The 22010-nt window shown below is 38.7% G+C and overlaps 1 pseudogene; it reads right to left on the bottom strand.

Moving 5' to 3' along the window:
- Positions 1–7207: 7207 nt before the first annotated feature.
- The window catches only part of LOC105066485 (calreticulin-like), a 32335-nt pseudogene continuing 17532 nt past the window's right edge, over positions 7208–22010 (bottom strand).

Here is a 22010-nt window from a genome sequence, read left to right as displayed (position 1 = left end):
AATTACATCCAACAATGTATTGGCTATCAGGGACATACTTGAAACATACAGAGATGGAAAGATTAAAAATAAAAAGATTTAAAAAGATACACCAGGAAAATATGAACTGGACTGTGATCATAATACATGTCAAAAAGGAATTTTAGTCTCAAAAGATAAGTGATAAAAAGTCACTTTATATTCATAAAGGAACAGTAGGCAAACACATAAATGCAACAGGCAAAGCACATAGATACACCTAATTACACAGTCAAAATGTGCAGAACTGCAGGGAGAAATAGATAGATTCATAATTGTAGCTGAAGATTTTTTTTTGTAGCTGAAGATTTTAATATCTCCCTATCAGAAACTGGTATATCAAGGTTTAGAGTATAATTACCATATTTTGTCAATTCTACACCTTATACAAGATTGGCTTCAGGAGGATTAAAGCCATAATAAATGTGAAAAATATAATTGTAAAAGAAAAATATAGTAAACGATTACAATTTGTAGCTGAGGAGAATAGAAAAGCAAAACCTAAGAAGCATAGACTATAACAATAATATTGATGAGTAATAAGGATTTCTATTTAGCAAAAGACATTGTAGACAAAGTAACTAGATGAAAGAATGAGAGAAGATACTTCAAATATTTAATATACAAAATTCTAGCAAATAAATGAAAGGGCAGAGACCCCTAGGGGAAAAAATAAACAAAAAATATGAACAGAGAGGAAATCCAAAAATCAAAAGGCATATGAAGAAATGCTCAAAAATATCAGAGAAATGTTAATTAAAACAGCAATATGCTATTCTTTTACATATATTAAACTATAGAAAACAATGCCAGATTGTCAGGTTGTGATGATGCTGAAACCCTAATGCATGGTGGTAGGAGCATGGACTGGTATAGCCATAGTAGAAAGCAATCAGACATAAATTACGCAAATTAAGAATTCACAGTCTATGAGCCTGCAGTTACACTTCTGGGCTATATCCCAAAGAAATTCTTATGCAGACACGTGAAGGGTTGTACATTAATATATTCATTGCTGTGTTATTTATGATGGTGGAGACTTGAAGACAACCTGGCTGTCTATCACTGGGAGGGTAGACAGCTAAAATGTGGTAAATGTTATATCATGAAATATTATGTTGAAATCATCAGCAGTAGATTAGATATACACACAGCAACATGAATGTATTTTTTATTGATGTATAGTTGATTTACAATATTATATTAGTTTTACGTGTACAACATAGTGATTCAATATTTTCATATATTATACTCCATTTAAAGTTATTACAAAATAATGGCTATATTTCTCTGTGCCATACAATATATCCTTGTTGCTTATTTATTTTATACATAGAAGTTTGTATCTCTTAAACCCCCACCACTATCTTTCTCCTCTCCCATCCTTCTCCACTACTAGTTTGTTCTCTATATCTGAGTGTTTTTATGTTTTGTTACATTCATTCATTTTATTTTTTAGATTCCACATATAAGTGATAACATAGAGTATTTGTCTTTCTCTGACTTGTTTCACTAAGCATAATTCCCTCTAGGTCCAATCACATTATTGCAAATAGCAGAATTTCATTCTTTTTTTTATGGCTGAGTAGTATTACATTGTATAGTATACTACATGTTCTTTATCCATTCATCTATTGATGGACGCTTCAGTTGTTTCCATGTCTTAATTATTGTAAATAATGCTGCTATGAACATTAGGGTTCATATACCTTTTTTAATTAGTGTACTCATTTTCTTCAGGTATACCCCCAGGAGTGAAACTGCTGGATCAAATGAAGTTCTATTTTTAGTTTTTTGAGGAACCTCCATACTGTTTTCCACAGTGGTTACACAAATTTACATTCCCACTAACAGTGTGTGAGAGTTCCCTTTTCTCCAGATCTTTGCTAGCATTTATTATTTGTAGATTTTTTGATTATCATCATTTCTGACAGGTGTGAGGTGATATCTCATGGTTTTTATTTGCTTTTCTCTGATGATTAGTGATGTTGAGTATCTTTTCATGTGCCTGTAAGCCATCTGTATATCTTTGGGAAAATGTCTATTCAGGTCTTCTGCCCATTTTTAAATCAGGTTGTTTGCTTTTTTGATATTGAATTGTATGAGCTGTTTATATATTTTGGATATTAACCCCTTATTGGGCATATCATTTGCATATATTTTCTCCCATTTGTAGCTTATCTTTTCATTTTATTGATGGTTACCTTTGCTGTGCAAAAGCTTTTAAATTTAAGTCCCATTTGTTTAGTTTTGCTTTTGTTTCTTTTGCCCTAGAAGATAGATCCAAAAAAATATTGCTACGATTTATGTCAAAATGTGTTCTATGTTATCTTCTAGGAGTTTTATGGTTTCAAGTCTTACGTTTAGGTTTTAATCCATCTTGAGTTTATTTTTGTATATGATGTGAAAAGTTGTTCTAATTTCATTCTTTTACATGTAGCTGTCCAGTTTTCCCAGTACCATTTATTAAAGAGACTGTCTTTTTTCCATTGTATATTCTTGCCTCCTTTGTTATAAATTAATTGACCATAAGTGTGTGAGTTTATTTCTAGGCTCTCTGTTCTGTTCCACTGATCTATGTGTCTTTTTTTTTTTTTTTTGCTAGTCCCACATTGTTTTGATTACTGTAGCTTTGTAGTAGAGTCTGAAGCCAGGGAGCATGATACATTCAGCTTTGTTCTTTTTTCTCAAGATTACTTTGGCAATCTGGGGTCTTTTGTGGTTCCATAGAAATTTTAGAATTATTTGTTCTAGTCTTGTGAAAAATGTCATGGGCATTTTGATAGGGATTGCATTAAATCTGTAGATTGCTTTGAACAGTATGTACATTTTAACAATATTAACTCTTCCAACACATGAACATGGAATACTTTCTATTTCTTTATGTCATCTTCAATTCCTTCATCAGTCTTTTTTTATTTTCAGGGTATACATTTTTCATCTCCTTGATTAAGCTTATTCCTAGGAATCTTATTCTTCTTAAATGGGATTGTTTTCTTGCTTTCTCTTTTTGATAGTTCTTTATTCATGTAAGGGAAAGCAGCAGATTTCTGTACATTAATCTTGTATCCTGCCACTTTACTTAATTCATTTTTTACCTCTAATAGTTTTTTGGTGGAGTCTTTAGAGTTTTCTATATAGACTACCATGTCATCTGCATGTAATGACAATTTTACCTCTTCTTTCCAATTTGGACACCTTTTATTTCTTTTCCTTATCTGATTGCTGTGGCAATTTCCAATACTGTGTCAAACAGAAGTGGCATGAGTGAGCATACTTGTCTTGTTGCTGACCTTAGAGGAAATGTTTTCATATTTTCACCATTGAGTATGACTTTAGCTATGGGTTTGTAATATATGGCCTTTATTATGTTCAGATATATTCCCTCTATACCAACTTTGATGAAAGTTTTTAGCATGAATGGATATTGAATTTTGTCAGGTGATTTTTCTGCATCTATTGAGATGATCATGTGACTTTTATCCTTCCTTTTGCTAATGTGGTGTATCACATTGATTGACATGTGGATATTGAAGCATTCTTGCATCCTTGGCATATATCCCAATTGATCATGATGTTTGATCTTTTTTATGTATTGTTGAACTCGGTTTGCTAATGTTTTGTTGAGGATTTTTGCCTCTATATTCATCAGAGATATTGGCCTGTCAATTTTTTTTGTAGAATCTTTATCCAGTTTTGTTATCAGGGTAATGGTGGCCTCATAGAATGAATTTGGGAGTATTCCATCCTCTTCAAATTTTTGGAATAATTTGAGAAGGATGCTTATTAGCTCTTATTTTTATGTTTGGTAGAACTCCCCTGTGAAGTCATCTAATCCTAGATTTTTGTTTGATGGAAGTTTTTTTTTAATTACAAATTCAGTTTCACTACTAGTGATTCGTCTGTTCAGATTGTGTATATCTAACATGAATAAATTTAAAAAACATAGTGCTTAGTGAAAAATATGAAGAAATGAGATTTCAACACTAAACCATTCACGTAAATTAAAAATAATCCAGACAAACAAAACCCCATATTTTGTAAGAACATATGCAAACAAAAAGATTTACATCAAAAAGAACTTATTTACTTATGTAGAGAAGAAAAAGAGGATAAAAGGGAAAAAAGTAAGTAATAAATAAAATTTAAAAGTGATAATACTGACCAAAGAAGATAAAGTGCCACATACTAAGGAGTCTGATTAACTAAATGCTCTCAATCCAAAATCAAACAAACCAATGAATGAATAAACACAAATCTGGCAGGAAAGACAATAGATATTGCACAGGTTTCTCTGGATTTGGAGATAATGAAGAATTTTTACTTTTTTCTTAATATGTTTGTAAACGCCACATTTTTTTACATTGAACACTTAATTTCAGAAATTAAACATACAAACAGAATTTAAAAAGAAAAACTCAGTCTGGAGGAGCATGGTTCAGTGGCAGAATGGTGCTGTTCAAAAGACAAGTCCTAGAAGGAAACACAAAAATTCCAGTCTGTGTGCAGAATGGATGGAACTATGCATGAATTTTTTTCTTGATGAAATTATCTTAACTTCTGAAATACTGTTGGTACAATCAATCAAAATAAAAGCAAAAGAAAAATTTAACAAAGGTAAAAGCAGCAGCTTTAAAAAATATATTCAAATGGATCTTTATTATTTACTCCTCCCCCCAAATTCTGCATGAAAATCAGTATATTTATCTGGAGATATTTGAAAATACATAACAATTTTCAGAATATATTCCAGACCAATCAGAGCAGACATAGATAGTAATCAATGCTCATATCAGACTGGCATTCCTAAAATATAGGAATAAAATATATATCCCAACACACTAGCCCTGCAGCCCCAAGACAGTGTTCAGATTCAGCACCTGAAGCCTTGTTCTTTTTCACCATGGGGAGACTCTTGTGTTATAGAAACAGGTATATGTAAAGAAACAGGTGAAGGGTGCCTAAAAAATACTACTCTGAAATATGCCACTTTGGCGTAAGGATTATTTTGAGCTCAAGGCACTTGAAAAACAGCAGATACAAAAGGGACACTCTGATCTCCCCTTTCCTCCTGAATACAGAAGATAAAACTCCCATGTAGGAGCTGCCCTGTGCATACCAGGAGAAAAGGAACAGTCTTACCAAGCTGAAACCAAGAGAAATTCTGCACAAACTGACCCTGTTAAAATAATTCTTATCTTCCTTCAGCCTCTCTGTGTATTTTAGTTACTTTTCCACAATTGCCTCTTTTTGTTCAAACTGGTATTAAAGCATTTAGGTTTTGCCACTTCTTTGGGTCTTCATTTCCTCATGAGGGCTCCCGTGCCACATAAAACTTACATTAAATTTGTATGCTTTTTTGTGTGTCAATCTTTGTTGTCAATTAAATTTTCAGGCTTACCCAAAGACCATAAAAGGGTAAAGGTAAAGTTTTGCCTCCTCTGGAAAGGCAAGTTTCCCAAACCAGGATATTCCAAAGATTGAAAGGCCCAGATACTACAGCAGGCACCAAGCTACAGGAAGAAGGAAAGAGTTCTTGCTGCTCCTCCCTGACCTCACCATCCCATTCCTGTCATCCAGGTGCCCTGCTCTTTGAAATTTGGTTTACCCATACCCTTCTCCAACAGATAGACATTTATGCATTCTTCGGGAGCTGGTTCAAAAGTTACTTCCTTCATGAAATACTCCCTGAAACCATGAGCCAGAGTTTTGTTCATTCTTTCAACTTGTGTTTATTGAGCACCTGCTATGTTCTAGACCCAAATTGGTAGCCCTGTGCTTTCATATGATAATCGTGTCTGGGCCTGACTCTCCAGCTAGACTGGGACTCGTCCTCAGCATAGTCCTACTAAGATAAAGGCAAGAAGGAGTCAGCATTTAATCCTCACAGCCCAGTTTGCAGTAAGTTCTGTTATTAACTCCTTTTCACAAATGAGAAAAATGAGGCACAGGAAAGTTGGATTACTTGCCCAAGGTAATATAGCTAGTAAGTAAGTAGGGCCAGGAATCAACCATGGTGGCCTTGAACGCCTGGCAACCACATTAGAGTATCACTTCTGAATATGAAAAGATTGTCACGCTTCACTCAACTGCTTGTTTGTATGTTTATTTTTTCAAGAAAATTTTTAAAAGAGGAAAATTACTGTGTGATTATTTTCCCTAAAAGGGTATTTTTTCCATGTGGGACTTGGCTACTATCTGTATTCAATAGTAATAGACGGTCACTCATTCATTCAACACATAGCCTAATGCAATGGAAGGATGAACTTTGGAACCAGACAAACTTGAGTTCAGATACTGGCCCCACCCCTTACTAGCTGTTTGACCCTGAGCAAGTGACTTGCCTGCTCTTAGCAGTTTCTGCATCTATAAAAGGAAGATAATAATGGTATCCTCTATAATGGCTGCTCTGAGGATTAAATGAGCACATGGCAGGAGCTCCTCAAATTTATGGGAAAGTGCTTTGTGATCTGTAAGGAGCTACATGAATGCATATGATAATATTGTGAGCTGGTGGTACAGAAAAGATAAACGTAAAACCAGCAAACCTGCAAACAAGTAATGATTAATCAAAAATTAGATAGGGCACAAAACAGCAGAGAAGCAAAAGGAGTTTCACAAAGTATCTGTTTATATTAAGAGGAAGTCTGATTTTGTTTTTAAGTGCTTGATTCACCTGCAAGAAGAAAACATCAAACCTTATCGCCCACAAATACAACCATCAGAACTGCTCAGTAAATATAAATAGCACAGACATATAAACAAAATTAAATTACTGAATATACTAGAATAAACCAAAAGTGAAGCTCAAGTTTATACGGAAGCTTTTTTTCCTGTCAATTAATTTTATAAATACCATGATAATGATAAGTAGTAATAGCTGCTATTTGTTGACTATGTATTTATATCAGGCACTTTACACACATAGCTAACTTAATCCCTACAACAACTTCATGAAATAGGAACTATCACTCCCTTTCCATTCAAGGAAGTAGAAGCCCCAAGAGGTGATGGGACTTACCCAAGGTTGTACAGAGCAAAAGAGGTGGGACAGAAATACAAATCCAAAGTTCATTCTAAGAGAGCAAGTAATTTTGCTCCCTGGATTTTGCCAACCTCTTGAACATTTCTACATTTCTCCTTCTAAGCAACATCATTTGCCTCTGAATGGTAACCACTTTTTACCAGGTTATAGTTCATCCTTCTGGTCAACACGGACTTCTACATTTTTACCCAGAAATGCTCTTTCAGCATCGTCTTCCTTCAGCTGCCTGTCATTTACTGGTTCCTCAGCAGAATCCTCTTCACTTCCCTCTTCTTCAATTCCCCAGATGTCATCTTCCCTTTCCTCCTCCTTTTCCTTTTTCTTCTTGGCCTCTTCTTCCAGTTTTCATTTTTCCATCTCTTCACACAGTTCTCTCCATTGCTTCTCTACATCCTGTTTAGAGTGTGGAATTTCAAAATAATTTACAGATGGTTATAAACAAAGTTAACTCACTTTAGCAATGTCTGGCATCTTCCCACACTCTTGAAGATTTATTTACATAGAAATTTTCAGTATGTGTGGGGTGGAGAGAAGTGCATGTGTGTGTAATTTGTTCATAAATAAAATTGGTTCAGATTCAACAAACATTTACTGAATGCCTAAAGCATTGCTAAGTATGGTGCGAGACAGTCCACACATACTACTTCTATTCCTTATTGCAATGTATGAGGTAAGTGTTACTAATTCCACTTTCTAGATGAAGGATACGAGGTTCAGACTGATTAAATTTCTTGCCCAAGCTGTATGGTTAGTGAGTGGTAGAACTACAATTAGAAACCAGGTTTTCTGACTCTGAGTCTTGTCCTCTTTCTGCTACATCAGAGAAAACAACATTTCTGGAACTCTTTGAACTTGCTTTCGAACTGTAACCAGAACAAACTTGCATTAAGTCAGAAATGGGACTTCTGTGTTCACCTAGGTCCTAGAAGTTGATCCTTGGAGCTGTCCTCATAACTCAGAGGGGCCTTAAAGAAAGGACACAGTCCAAACTCCTCTAGGACTTTAATCTGCACCTAGAGAATCTGGGCCAAATGGTCTTTTACCCAGTAGTGGGGGACAAAGCTAGATCGAGAATCTGCATGTCCAGTAGGCTGGGGCCTTCGACAATCCTCCTGGGAGCAAATGCTTGACATCTTGCTATGTTTCCTACATTATGAGGGGATGAAATCTCTTTCAGTTAGGCCTTCATTTTCCTATGCCTGCAAAGCACTGGCTACAATTAATGCCTCTAGTTTTTCACTTCCCTCTCACTACTCTACTTACTGTCGTTTCCAACTTCCATTCTTTACCAGAACAGTTCTTGCCAAAGGTAACCAAAGACCACCAACTCCACCAACTAAACTCCACCTGGACCTATGACAATCCATTGAACCATCTCCTCTTCATTAGTCCTCAACCAGTACATGTCCTCACTTTCCTCCTTTATTTTTGTGTGATTGCTCTCTTGCAAACACCCTCAACTCCCTTGCCCTTCCCTCCCTTGGTTGGAAAAATCCTCAAATCTGGTTAAATCCAACATGCCATGTCTGCACCTAAACAGAGAAAATGGCTAGAAAAAAATAATAAAAGCAACCTGATTGTTCTCATTTTAAACTCACTATCACTAAACTCATGTGGGCCCTTAGTGCTTTCTGTGGTTGAGTCACTCTCTTTCTTGAATAACTATTCTCGTCTTCTTCCTCTCCTCAAACCTCCAATGGATCTTTCCCAATCTCATGTTCAGTTGTTGACCTTACTTCCTATTTCACAATCAGAAGAAATTTTCCATTTCCTCTGTGGCAGCAGCCTTGGAGGTATGCCACTTGGATTGCCCTCGGAGAAGAACTTGTCAATCAGTTGCGAGGAGAGCAGTGAGTTGGTAGCCTGTAGCTGCAGCACCTGGGGATCCACTGCAACATTTGACCCCAGGACATGCTGTTCCAAAGCAACCCCAGCCAATGGCTGAGCATGGCAGGGGTACAGGGGTCTGGCCATTTCCAACATGGTACTCCTCTATAGTTAATTTTACCTCTGAAGCCCTGCTGGACTAGCATGACTTTCTCAGAGCTGCACGGCACCTGACAGTAATTCCTACCCAATCCTCCTTCTTTCCCTCTTTCCTTTTACAGATGTCAGACTCTCCTGCCCATTGCTGCACCCTTTACTCTTCATCTTTCCTAGGCATTATCCCCAATAAATCACCTACATTTCTAACACCATCTTGATGTCTGCTTCCCAAAGAATCCAACTGACATATACTCCCACCACATTTACCCACCTGCCTGCTTGGGTTTATTCTTATATAGTAATTTTTTATTCCTGTGATTATGGATAAAATATTTATATGCCTATGGAAAGCCAACCCCTTTTCTTGGGCACTAGATCTCATCCTTAAGAACAGTGCTCCAGAAATTCTCCTCTTTCTCTCCTATATTGTTTCTCTCTTTATTGGGTCATTCCCGTTAACATATAAGCAGGCAGGAAGATCTATATATATATTAAAAAAGTCTTGACCAACCTTTCCCTTTACTTTCTATCCTATTCTCTCTACATTTTTTACAGCAAAATTCCTCAAAAGACCAGTTTATATTTGCCGTCTCTAGTTGTCTCCTTTCATTTTTTCTTTTTTTTAATTGAAGTACAGTCAGTTTACAGTGTTGCATCAATTTCTGGTGTACAGCAAAATGTTTCCATCATATGTATACATACATATATTCCTTTTCATATTCTTTTTCATTATAGGTTACTACAAGGTATTGAATATAGCTCCCCGTGCTATACAGCAGAGACTTGTTTATCTATTTTATATATACTAGTTAGTATCTGCAAATCTCAGACTCCCAATTTATCCCTTCCCATTCCCTTCCCCACCATTAACAAGTTTGTTTTCTATGTCTGTGAGTCTGTTTCTGTTTTGTAAATAAGTTCATTTGTGTCTTTTTCTTATTCCACATATAGGTAATATCATGTGGTATATTTTCTTTCTCTTTCTGGCTTTCTTCACTTAGAATGACAATCTCAAGAGCCATCCATGTTGCAGCAAATGGCATTATTTTATTCTTTTTATGGCTGAGTAATATTCCACTGTATAAATACACCACAGCTTCTTTATCCAGTCATCCTTCAATGAACATTTAGGTTGTTTCCATGTCTTGGCTATTGTAAATAGTGCTGCTATGAACATTAGAATGCATGTATCTTTGAATTAGTTCCCTCTGGATATATGCCCAGGAGTGGGATTGCTGGATCGTATGGTAATTCTATTCCTAGTCTTTTGAGGAATCTTCATGCTGTTTTCCACAATGATTGCACCAAACTACATTCCCACCAACAGTGTAGGAGGGTTCCCTTTTCTCCACATCCTCTCCAGCATTTATCATTTGTGGACTTTTGAATGATGGCCATTCTGAATGGTGTGAGGTGATACCTCATTGTAGTTTTGATTTGCATTTCTCTGATCATTAGCAATACTGAGCATTTTTTCATGTGCCTATTGGCCATTTGTATGTGTTCATTGGAGAATTGCTTGTTTAGTTCTTCTGTCTATTTTTGGATTGGGTTGCTTGGTTTTTTTCTTATTAAGTTATATGAGCTGTTTATATATTCTGGAAATTAAGCCCTTATCAGTTGCATCATTTGCAAATATTTTCTCCCATTCCATAGGTTGTCTTTCTGTTTTGTTTATGGCTTCCTTTGCTGTGCAAAAGCTTTTAATTAGGTCCCATTTGTTTATTTTTGCCTTTATTTCTATTGCCTGGGTAGACTGCCCTCGGAGAACATTGCCAAGATTTATGTCAGAAAATATTTGGCCTATGTTCTCTTCTAGGAGGTTTATAATGACTTGTCTTGTTTAAGTCTTTAAGCCATTTTGAGTTTATTTTTGTGTATGGTATAAGGGAGTATTCTGATTTTATTGATTTACATGTGGCTGTCCAGCTTTCCCAACACCACTTGCTCAAGAGACTGTCCTTTCCCCATTGTGTATTTCTGCCTCCTGTGTTGAAGATTAATTGGCTGTAAGTGTGTGGATTTATTTCTGGGCTCTCTATTATGTTCCATTGATACATATGTCTTTGTGCCAATATCACACTGTTTTGATTACTGTACCTTCTGTGTACTGTCTGAAGTCTGGGAGGGTTGTGCCTCCAGCTTCATTCTTTTTCTTCAGTATTGCTTTGGCAATTCGGGGTCTTTTGTGATTCCATATAAATCCTAGGATTATTTGTTCTAGTTCTGTGAAAAAATTCCTGAATAATTTGATAGGAATAGAATTAAATCTGTAGGTTCCTTTGGGTAGTACAGCCATTTTGACAATATTAATTCTTCCAATACAACAGCATGGGATATCTTTCCATTTCTTTAAATCATCTTTAATTTCCTTAATCAGTGTTTTGTAGTTCTCAGTGTATAAGTCTTTTACCTCCTTGGTCAAATTTATTCCTAAGTATTTTTTTTTTGATGTGATTTTAAAAGAGATTGTTTCTTTCCTTTTCTGATGTTTCTTGGTTAGTGTAAAGAAATGCAACTGATTTATGTATGTTAATCATGTATCTTTCTACCTTGCCAAATTCTTTTATCAGCTCTGGTAGTTTTTGTGTGGAGCCTTTAGGGTTTTCTATATATAGTTTTATGTCATCTGCATATAATGACAATTTTACCTCTTCTCTTCTAATTTGATCATTCTTTCTTTAACCCAAATTTTCCCTATACCTCTCTACTGAAACTGCTCGTGTCAGAGTCACCAATGAGCTCCATGTTACTGAATTTTGTGGTCCATTCTTAGTCCTTATCTTTCCTGACCATTCAACAAAACCGATCACTCTTTTTCCCCTTAACATACTTTCTCCACTTGCCCTACAAGATACTATCTGTCTTGGTTCTCTTCCTATCTTGCTAGCTACTCTTTCTGTCTTCTCTGCTGGTTCCACTTTATTTCCCTGAGCTCTAATATTGGGGTGCCCAAAAGCTCATCCTTCAATCTTCTTTCTATATATACTTACTCATTAGGGGATTTCATCTAGTTTCATGGAGCTTTAAGTATTACCTGTAGGATGGTGGCTTTCAACTTTCTCTCTTATTCGGACTCATATCCAATTACCTCCTTTACATTTGTTTTTCTAATAATCACATTGCACTTAACATTTAATAATTATGTAATTTACTTCTGTTCCCATCCATACCCCAAATATGCTCTTCCCTTGTTCTTTCCTATCTCAGTAACTCCAACCTTCTAGTCACTGAGTTAAAAAAAACCGTGGAGCCATTCCTGTTTACTCTCACTGATATTTCATATCTAATCCATCACTCCTGTGAGTTTTGCCTTCAAAATGGATCTAGAATGTAAGCATTTCTGTACCTCCACCACTACTACCTGCTTCTGCCTCTGTTCCTCTATAATCTTTTTAAAATTTCTATAGTCTTTTTTTTTTTTTTTTGAGGGTTTTTTGTTTGTGTGTTTGTTTTAGTGGAGGTACTGGGGATTGAAACCAGGACCTTGTGCACGCTAAGCATCCCTAACACTGAGTTATATCCACACCTCCTCAACCAGTCCTATAGTCTTTTGCAACACAACAGCCAGAGTAACATCTTAAACTATGAGCCAGTTCGTAGCACTCCTTTGCTAACAATGGCTCCAGTGGCTCCCCATTTTACTCAGGGAGATATCTCCAACTACTCTTTTTCTTTTTCCCTCAGCTCTAGTCACACTGTCCTTCTTACTCTTACTTGAACAAGCAAGTTATGCTTCCACTTCAGGGACTTTGTGTTTGCTGTTTTCTCCAAGAGAAGGCTTTTCTTCCTGGACATCTGTGTGGTTTGCTCCTTACTTCCTCCAAGTCTTATAAATGTTACTTACTCAACAAAGCCGCTCCTGACCAGGAAGCACAACCCCCATGATCACATCCTCTCTTTGGCTTTATTGTTCTCCACAGTTTATCTCACCATCTCACTCAACATATGTTTATTTCTCCATGTGTTTCTTTGGTCTCCCCTGACTGAATGTCAGCCCCATGAGGGCAGAAACTTCTCTGTTTTATTTCACTTACATATCCCAAACAACTACACAACAGTGCTTAGAACAGGCACTCAAATATTTGCCAAATGAATGTACAGGTAATAATAGGTACCATGTATTGAGCATTTACTATATGCCAGGAACTTATAAGATAATTGCTATCAATAATCATTCCCAATTTATAGGTGAGGAGACTGGAGATCAGAAAGCTTAAATAACTCACCCAAGGTTATACAGCTAGTCGTGATGGGGCCTGCTTTTGAACCTAAGCAATCTAGCTTTAATAAAACTCATGCTCTTAACCAATACATATCATTGCCTCAACAAAATTATATTAGATAACTGCAAAGTAAAAACAAAACAAATCCAGGCTAAAATGTGTAAAAAAAAAAGTTTAATAAATTTATATTGTTTTCCATGATGTCTATGTCAAAGCATCTTTGGAAAGATTAAGTATCAAAGTTCTCTCAAAAATTTCTTTTTAATTTCTGTGTTTTGCTGGTTCGCTGAGTATGAGCTTAGTCTGCCTTTTGGGTAATCAAGCACTGGTCACAAACCTGCTTGAATGGCCCTTCCTGCAGAACCAGGAAGCCTGGATGAAGGGTGACACCATTAAGAAGCCATTATCCCAAGTATCACTCCACCCATAAAATAGTTCTAGGAGAGCAGGGAAACTGGTAAACAGCACTCACACCTTCCTTCTTTCTCCAAGTCATCCATCAGAAGTGGGTTCAATGGCTCCCTTCTAGATCACTACGCTGTGAGCAGGGGATCATGACACAGAAGTAGCATGAATTCTAACTCAGAGAGTTAAAGGCTGTGTGTGACCTTGCACAGTTTACACATACTCTCTGAATCTCAATTCTTATATCTGAAAAATGGGAATAATAACATCTGTCTTGCTGGGTTGTTTTAAGGGCTAAGTGGGAAGACTTTTGGAAAGTGCTCACAGTCAAGGACAAGCTTGTAGATGTCCAATGAATATGAGGTCTTTACCCTGCCTCTCAGGGCCATGTAACCAGCAAATGAGACAATGACTGTGAGACTGATTTTTAAAATGTAAAGAACAGTGCACAACTGAGGAGTCAGACACCTGGAATTCGGGGTGGGAGAATATCTTACTTTTCTTATTCCCTGGGTCTTGTTTCCAAACTCTTCTGCAGACTCCTCATCAGTTGTAAGAAGGAAATTGTCAAAGATGCTGCCTGACTTCACTTGTTGAAATGAAAACAATGGGATTATTAGAACTAGGTCAAATGGCTTTTAAAAAATCACCTGGAAGCCTTGCTAAATACGCAGATTCCCAGAGATTTTAGTCAATAATTGAGGTGGAGTGAGGGAATACAGTGATGATTAATAATACAGAGTGTCCAGAATGTTGCATGCCTTAGTTGATCTTCTCTAGAAAGAAGTTAATTTACTGTTTCCCAAGGTTCTGTGCTCCCCAAGCCTCTGGCCACTATTTTAGATGGTTGTGAGGAAATTTTCATCACTCTGCTAGGCTCCAAATTGCTGCCAGGTGGTGGCTCTTGCCCCAGCTCAGAATGACAGCGTCTACCTCTGCTGCCACGTATAGATGCCCTTTTTAAGGTTCTCTCCTCAATATAATCAGAAAAACCAAAAGAATATAGGGAAAAGAAAAGATTTGACAAGAAGTATGAACACAATTTAGATTCTCTACCACATTTCTCTATTTTCTTAAAATAACATGTTTAATATTTACAATTAAAGAAAAAGATGAATTAAGCCAATGGTATATAATAATGTCAGTGTTGATTTAATGATGAAGGAGCAGAATAGAAAGAGCAGAAATCATGGAGTCAGACAGGGCAGCTCAACCACACACTAGCTGTGTGAATTTGGGCAAGTTACTCAACTCCTCTGAGCCTACTCCCTCATAAGTAAAGTATTAAAAATTACTCTCCCACAATGTTGTCATGAGAATTAGAAGTAATATAGGTAAAGCACAGTGCCTAGCAGATAACAGTCATTCAATAAATGGTAATAGCTATTATCACAATTTTTTAGTATCTGGATATGTTTCAAAAGAAGCAAAAGGAGGGTCATTATGGATTTTTTAAAATTTAGCACTATATTAAATAAATCAGGAAGTTCATTGTGTGGGACAAATTGTGTGACTAAGAAAGTTTGCAGCATGAGTTATATGTCCCTCCTCCACAAACTGAAAAAAGTTTTGTTTTGTTTTGATTTTTTAAATAAGAAAGACTTTTTTTTTTAAACTTACATCATCCCACCAACTCTGCCTTCAGCAGAAAAAAAATTACAAAATAGCCACTTTGGATAGAGATCATTATTTTTCTCTGAGCCATTTTAAAACTTGGTTTTAATAATTCCTTATGCAACTTAAAGATTTTTTTTTAACCTTTGGGATTCTTTTTCTCTTTTGAGTTGCCAGTAGCCTTGGTTAGAGAACCCCTCATTGTTGGCTCTTCTGTTTTTCCTGCTCCCATAAGAAATGTTTCTAATCTCCCCTGTTCTCTTCAGTGTCCCCTCACCTCCATCCCCCTTACACTAAACTCATGGCTCTGCCTCCCACTGAGAATCTGGACATGAGGCCAGTCCTGCTTCCTAAAACCCACCAGTGGAGTGACCTTGGTTTACTCACATCTTCTCTGTGCTTCCATGTTTTTATGTGGAAAAGGAAGAAAATGTAATTTCCCCCATTTCTTCATACAGTTCTCAGAAGAAAAGAACGTGAGAAAGAGCTTTGTGAGACTGTAAAGCCCTAATTCACTGAATTAATTCACTGAAAGTTACCTGGTTTCCTGTGATATCCCACTTGAATCATAAAATGGCAAGAGATAAGTCTGGGTACTTATCAGCTATTGGATCTTGACAGTGGAGATGTTAAGTCCTGCCCTCCAGCCTCACAGGGTTGTGACACAGACCATATGACCTAAGGAATATCAATGTGCTTTGCCTTATGGCTAGGCTATACTCTTTGCATTTTGTGTCACTATTCCTTCAAAGATTGTATGGGAGTCCCAAAGGTAAGAGAAAGAATTTTCTTTGTTCACTGCCATCTCCTCCCAGCCTCTGTCCTGATAAAAGAATGCAATCATTCTGCCTAAGAAGAAAAACAAACAAAAATCAAAAAAACAAAAGGATGGTGTATGGAAGTGTCAGAACAGACAACAGGAGGGGTCAGGGACTAAGCAGGAAGGTTAACCAGTTTATTAGGCTAGGACCTGATCCCTAGGGCAGTGGGCTCACAGAGCATCTGACTCTGGAGACCCAGGCTGAGGTGGGGCAGGTGAGGGAATTCCTTCCTGTCTCCATGCTGAGTCCCAAGGCTTTTCCACCAAGGAGCAGGATCCTGTGATTGACCCAGGCTGAGGTGGGGCAGGTGAGGGAATTCCTTCCTGTCTCCATGCTGAGTCCCAAGGCTTTTCCACCAAGGAGCAGGATCCTGTGATTGAACCGGATGTGCGGGTTGGCTGAGTGAGTAGGGTGGGGTAGGACTTGTGAGTGCCAGACCCAGTTAGAACTTAGAAGGAAAGGATGCCTTCAAGGGTGATGCCAGCGCCATACAAAATTGTGTCACAAGAGAGAAAAAAGAGATAAAGAGATAATGCTGGCATTTCAGAAATGTAGTCTCTCAGGCTTCATCCCAGACCTGCTGGATCAGAATCTGCATTTCCTTAAGATCCTGAGTGATTCATGTGCTTGTTAAAGTTTGACAAGCACTCCTTCAACATGGTTTAAATTCTCAAACAGAAAGGTTTGCCTCTTTGGGGAGGTTGATAGTACTCAGAGCAATTAGTGCCAAATAATTTTTAAATTTTGTAGATGAACAAAGGTATAATTTAAAATGGGTACTTTAATGTTTTCAGTGGAAAAAAAAAAGCCAATGCATTTTAAAGGAAATAGATTAGGCATATTAATATGATCACATATTTTTACAAGATGTAGAAATTTCCTATCATTTATTAAAAGGGGACAACTGGAAAAAAAAATGAAGTAACAATGGAAACTTGTACAAACTGTATCCACATTCTTCAGAGAAGAAAGGAAGGAAAGAAGGACAAAACATGTCCCTCTCTTCTCTCCTTCCTTCCTTCCTTCCCTCCTGAACCCCTGCTCTGCGTGTGGTAATTTATATACATCATCTTCTTGCACTCTGATGCTGGCCTCACTGAGTCAGGAAACTAAGAAAGTTAAAATAAACATAGAAACCAAGAAAGCTTCAGACAGGGGGCCTCTGCTCCAGAGACCTTTAAAAGCTCTGAACTGTAGAAATCACTGGTCAGAGACTGGTCAGAGATTTCTCTGGCCGTGGAACAGTCCAAGATACACCCAAGGACAAGTGGCTGTGCTTTCTAGAGACTCTATTGTATAGTGGGTATAGTCAATAAAGCAAGGACTTTAGAAGATGGCAGACCTCTGAATCCTGACTCTACCGTGCACCAGCTATGTGCTCGTGGGCAGATCACCTGACATTTCTGATTCTCAATTCTCTCAATTGTAACATGGGGTAAGAACAAGGGATAATAATGCTTAGTTTCCCTTCCTCTCCAAGAGAATTCCAAGACTTTGTAGATTGCAGTTTCTAAGAGGCCTCGTGGGCTAAGGCCTTCATTCTGCAGCGGGCACTTGAGGTGCTCTCTTTCTCCCAAGTTTGAGAAGAATCCTCCCTATCTTCAAAAACCGGTCTCGTTGGAACAAAACTGTGTGAAGGCCTGAGTATCTGAGCCCTGCTCTTTCTCTTCTAATCAGAGCCAGGAGAGATAACTGGTAGAAAAGAGGGAGGCTAGGTCAGGATTTGTCATCATGCCTGGGACAGTCAGCCCCAGTATCTGTCTGGGGATTTTAATATTTCAAAGTTTTACCAGATCTCTGATTCTATTTTATTTCCAGAACCACCCCAAGATTCATATGGGACCAGCCTCGTAGTGTAAACTATTGGAAACCTGAATCTAGCTTCAGAAAGGCCTGTACTCAAATCCCAGCTTTTCTGCTTACCAGATGTGTCTTCAGGCAAATTAGCTAACTTTTCTGAATGTCGATTTTTACACTTAGAAATGAGAGATTTTATAGTGACAATTACACGGCATTTGCAAAGTCTCTGAAATAGGGCTTGGTACATGGTAGAGACTCAATAAATTTTAGCTATTATAATTACTAGGATGACTATAATTATCCCTGTTTTAAATGAGCAGCTTGAGATTTAGAAAGATCAAGACTCATTTAAGTCTTGTAATTTCCAGCCTGGAGCTCTTTCCACTTTGTGGGAACTTTAGAGAGACTGTTGTTCAGTGGCTCTGAACCCAGAGAGCTTTACCTGCCAAGGTCCAGGCCAAGGATGCTGATGTTATAATAGTGACAAATGGTGGGGTCGGGCTTATATTTAGGGTTGTCTACTCCTGGATGAATCTATGCCCCCAGTAATTGGGATTGTCAATGATCCGAGGTTTCCACTGTCCCTAAGCAAAGAAACAAAAAGTGAACATGGCATTAGCATTTTTCCACTCTTTTCATGCAATCAGAAAGACTAATCAATTCATAAAGACAGTTGTGTATTAGGCATAAGGATTCAGAGCGAGATTCCTGGAGCTGCCTTCCCTTTCTTTGAGCTAACACCCAAGACTCTTCCAATTTCCCCTTTCTACTCAGAGGGCTCTGAACAAGGTGGCAGAGACCTATTCTGAGCCTGGCCACAGCTCCCTGTATAAGTTTGTTCATGAAGAAACTGAAGCTTCACAGGGAACACCATCTAAAGACTCTAAACTTGGAGCCCTTCTCCTCCTGCTGTGCAGCACAGGAAACTGTGGCCAAATAAAATCATGCTTGCTTCAGTCATTTTTATCTCTGGACCATTAGATAGTTGATTCCTTTAGTTCCCTCTCACTTCAGTCATGCGGTCAAGACTTAGCCCTTAAAAAGAAGTTCCCCCAACCCTCCCCCAACATCTTTGGCTCCTTCCTGTACTTCCCTTCCCCCTTTTGGACCACTTCTGAGACTTCCGGTTCCTGACCCCAGACCCATTTCTGTTTTGACCATGTTCCTTTGGCTGCTTTCCACCACTCTGGACAAAGTTTTTGCCTAGAACTCCCTAGACCTCTGCCTCCCAGCATCAACCTTGACCAGCCCACCTTCTTCCAGGTGGGCACAGCCCTGAAAGCAGGGCTCAGATGGAGCTACAGCCTTACGGAAGGAGGTGGGAAAGGAGGAAGATGACCACAGGCTCTCAGTGTCTGTTCTGTAAATTAAAATTTACATCTTTTCTGTCTTTTTTCTCACACCGATTGGAAGGAGAGACTCCCTCACCTGATACTTCAGGTTTGGTATTAGGAGCCCTTCCCACTCCCCATCCATCGCCTCATTCCAGTCATCTGGCTTCTTGGCATCCGGGTCTGGAATATATTCAGTCTTCCCGGTCCTAAAACAAAATGTTCCTCCATGAGGACAGATGGGTGGGCTGGAACGAAAGGGAGCCAGAGTACAGTCGGGTACCCTACCCCTGCCACCCTCCTGTCTTCACCACTATGAAAGCCCAGCTCAAGACTCTGCAAATTAATCTGATACATACAGCAGAGAACAAGGCTTTAAGCAACTCCAGTCCCTCCACAAATTCTCTATCCTTCTGACCTTGAGTCCTTTAAACTCAAATAACATGAGAATTTCCCTTATCTCTGACTCTCTCCCTTCCCTAGTCATGTGCCTTTATTGTCAGAACAAGTCTTCTAGCCTGTGCCCTCTTCCTGAAGTCCTCTCCTAGTGACCTACCTTGTACCCTGGGGGGCTCCCGCCTTGTAACCCAGGTCCTTTCTATTTCCCAAGACAGATCTCTTATGTCACAGCCTATTGTAATTTTCATATTTCTTCTACTGTGGAGGCTCCAAAGTTTTTCTCTGTCTACCTGGCAGTTCACCTTGGTGCTGACCATTTGCCCAGACTGACTAACCCCACTAGACTCACAGTCATTTATCAACATTGCAGCTGGGAAACTCCCCTGGTTTCTGGGCTGTCTCAGCTGCTCTGTGGTTCTTGAGACATTAATAGCCTATCCTGGGGGCTATAGTCTTGATGGGGACACAAGTCTATCTAAATAGTTTCCACCTTCTCTAGGTTCACTTAACAGGGAGTATAAAGGCCTGCAGCCTTTCCCTTCTCCCCCAGGCCTTGAGCCAACCCTGATTACATCAGGTGCATGGTCCTCACCAGGATGGAGGGTCTATGGTTAGTCTTGTTGCTCTGATATGCTTGCTGGTCCTGGAAGTGACCTAGTCCCTAATTTTCTCATGGTGCTGAAGGTCCAGATACACCTTGAACATTTGCCTTCATTCCCTCCAGCTCAGCTTCCCTTGCTCTAATAAATTCACTGTTTGAAATTCAGTACATGATTAATGTATAAATGCCAGATATTAAGGATTTATGTACCAGGCACTAAATTATATACATATATATATAGCTCATTTAATCTTCAAAACAACCTTCACACATAGATATTCTAATAATATCTGTCTGTGAAATTGACTTTCACAGCAGTTATGTTCCTTGCCCAAGGTCTAACTATTTATAGTTGGGGTCTCACAGTTAGTAAATGGTGGAGCTCGGATATAAACTCCTATCTGCCTGACCCCAGAGTCTATGTTTCTAACCCTTAGGTTAATACACTCACTCAAGCTTTGTCTCTTCCTTCCTGGAACACCACCTGCACCCCAACTCAGGCTGGGTTAGAAGCCTGTACGGATGGGACTCCGACTGGATTTGGCTTCCCTGACTCTCACCACTAATACACAGTGTGACCTTCATCTGTGTACATGTCTGAATCTCTCACTAGATTCTGAATCCCAGGAGGATTCTCAGTCCCTGGATTGTTCTGTTCATAGCTATATCCAGTACAGCTTTCCAGTGAATGGTAATGATTCAATGAGTATACTCCACATACTTCCCATATCAATAACTTTGGAGTCAGAGATCCATGTTCAAATGTTGGTCCTAATGTATGTGTGCTTAGGCAAGTCACTTCATTTTCTAAGTGTCAGTTTCCCTATCTTCATAGACGCTACCAGAAGGATCAATAGATGCTCAACAAATGTGGGGCGTTTTCCTCTTCCTTCTATGCCTCTTTGGATACCAATATTTAGCTGGACACTTCCTTGAAGGATTGATGTCCCCAGTTTCTGCTCTGTTGTTCCCAACCTCCTCCTCCCATCTGCACAGCTGAGATCCCCACTCACTTCCCAGCCAAACACTCTCTGACCTCAGGTTTCTTATCTTCAGGGTCCTCTATTTGCAGACGTTCATCCCATTTCCTTGCTTTACAGGCATAAGGGTCTTTTATCCACCTGGGAGGCAAGAAGTCCCGGTCATCCTCCAGACCCCAAGATGCTACTTGCTGGTTGTCAATTTTGACCTCATAAGTAGCATTGAGGCGAATAATCAGAGTATACAGGTGAGTGTCTTTATTGATCTGGAAAGGGAATGGGGAATATTTCAGTTTCCTACTGGACCTCATGCATTAAATGCATCTAAAACAGACCTAAGTTCCTGAATGGCACCTCCCACATATTCACAAGCACATTTTACCACCTCCCTCATCCCATTCTCTGCTTAACCCAAAAGAAACTTTGGGATTCATTCTCCTAAGTACACTTTCCTCTGGCCTCCCTTATCTCCCAACCTTCCCTCCGTCACAGCTCTTGTCATTCTCTGATCTTGTCTGTTTTCTGTCTGTCCCACTAGACCTTGAGCTTCTCAACAGCAGGGATCATGTCTGATTCATCCGTTGTATCTGCAGGCTCCAGCACAAGGCTTACCCTGAGGAGGATCCAGGGAGCCCCCATATAGTCCTGCTAGGGAAAGGCTTTGCCCTGAACATAAGTTCTCCAGTGACCCAGGACCTTGGGGCTTTTCTAGACTCAGTCTCTGCCTCTCTCCAGTGGTCTAGTTGTGCCAAACTTCTTGCAGTGCCAGTCTTTCTCAAGTCTC

The sequence above is a fragment of the Camelus bactrianus genome, chromosome 13 (genome assembly GCF_048773025.1).
Source record: "Camelus bactrianus isolate YW-2024 breed Bactrian camel chromosome 13, ASM4877302v1, whole genome shotgun sequence".
Taxonomy (NCBI): Eukaryota; Metazoa; Chordata; class Mammalia; order Artiodactyla; family Camelidae; genus Camelus; species Camelus bactrianus.
Note: the sequence above shows the minus strand (reverse complement) of the source record. Positions and strands in the feature narration are given on the sequence as shown.